The sequence below is a fragment of the Nanorana parkeri genome, unplaced genomic scaffold (genome assembly GCF_000935625.1).
Source record: "Nanorana parkeri isolate BGI_ZX_2015 unplaced genomic scaffold, ASM93562v1 scaffold19, whole genome shotgun sequence".
In the NCBI taxonomy this organism is placed as follows: Eukaryota; Metazoa; Chordata; class Amphibia; order Anura; family Dicroglossidae; genus Nanorana; species Nanorana parkeri.
In genome coordinates, this window is record NW_017306287.1 from 3,301,710 (window position 1) to 3,303,776 (window position 2,067).

The window sequence follows — 2,067 nt, forward strand, 5'->3', positions numbered from 1 at the left end:
TCATTGCTGTGCTGTATGTGTAGGCCAATGTAGTTGGATCTGTATGTGCGTTATAATTATTCAAAATTAATCGATTTAAACAAATTTCGATTAATTGAACACGAAAATTTTAATCAGTAACAGCCCTAGTTTAGATATATTTTAGGCTTGAATGGGACTGAAGAAGTTTTGGAGCTTTCCCAAGCCTCTTCTTCAGTTCTGTTTCCTGAAACTTATTAGGACTAAGAAGTGACCTGGAGAAGCAACAAAATATCTTTATCATTGCACAAGTCCAATTGAATGTGACCAACTACTACTGGCTTCTCCCAGGTACACATGCACACAGCTAAAGCTGAACTGCAGAAGATTGTAGTCCATCTCGGTAGCGAGATTGCATTCCATTGTCCAATGGAACCATCAGCTCAGACCTAGTAGAAACAAGTTGGACCCCAGCACACAGTCCAAAGAAGTCTACTCAGAGGTGGTCTTCTTGGAAGACCTGTAGCTAAAAAGTCATACCTCCAACTCTAAAAGGAGGCAAGCCGCTGGCCTATGCATGAAAACACAAGAACTGGTGTGCAGAAAAATGGCAGCAGGTGCTCTGGACTGAGGAGTCCACATTTAAAATATTTGACTATAACAGGAGGCAGTTTGCTCTGACAAACCTAGATATTGGTACGAGTGTTTGCAGGCAATAGTGAAGCATGGTGGAGGTTCCATGGTAGAGTCGGTCTCCTCAATGTTATAAAAGCACACCCAGATATTTTCTCCATTGTGCAATACCATCAGAGAGGCATCTGATAGACATGTTCAGCTGCAAAAATTCGCTTAGTTTCGGATTTCGTTTATTTCGGATTTCCGAAATCGGGTCCTGTTTGTGTTTCGTTTTGGGTTTCAGATCGAATTTGTAATTCGGATCGGATTCGTAATTCGGACGAATTTCTTAAATTTGGGGTTTTTGCGCGAACGGACGAATGTTCGTACGCACGTACGTAGCAGAATTGCTGTGCTCTAGTCTTCACTATTAAAGGTACATTAAAATATTTTTCTTAGTTTTTTTATCCGTTTAAACATTGACAGTGCATGCACAGATACATAAAGTAATGTTTTGTTTTTATCTTCACATGCTATGAAATCCTCTTTTTGTAGTCATTATCGTAAATTTCTAATTTCATTTCCATTAGGACGAAATTTGTACTGAATCCGAAATTCCGAATCCGAAATTTCGGTTCCGGAATTTCGGATTCGGATGAATTCGGACATGGTACATTTCGGAAATTCGGATGCTTCGAATCCACGAATTTCCAAAATTTCGTCCAAATTTCGATTCGGAACGAAACGAATTGCACATGTCTAGCATCTGATTGTTCCAAAATTCATTCTGAAGCAGGGCAATGACCCTAAGGCCCCATTCACACTGAGCGACATGAAAATCGCACGATGTTGAGCGATATTGCGCGACGAGCGATATTGAGCGACTTGTCGCGCAACTTTTTCCTTTGGGCTGTATGCAATCAGGAGCAATATCGCTCGAAATCGCTCGAAAAAAGGGTCATGTAGGAGCGACAAGCTACAAGCGATGAGCTACAAGCGATATTGAGCGACGAGATGTGAACAGCTCCATTGAAATGGATTGGAGAAGCTACATAGAGCGATATCGCGTGGAAATATGAGCGATATCGCTGCAAAAATCGCTCGATAAATCGCTCAGTGTAAATGGGGCCTAAACATAAACAAAGTCATCAAGAAAAAAAGAACAATGAATCTAGGGTTGGGCTCGATGTTCGAGCTGAACGTGAGTTCGACTGGAACATCGGCAGTTCATGTGTTCGGCGAACACACGAACTGTCAGGTAGACATGTGCGATTCGTTTAGGAACAATTCATTTTTCTGACGAATTTTCGTTATTCGGAGATCCGGATGTACCCGAATTTCCAAATGACGAATGAAAACGAATCCGAATTTCCACAAATGAAATTTCGTACGAAATTCGTTAGCGGTAGTCTGTACGTATTTTCGATTGTGGACGAATTTTCGTTGCAGCAAAGTGACATTAAAAAATGAAACGAACGAAAGGAACACGAAATG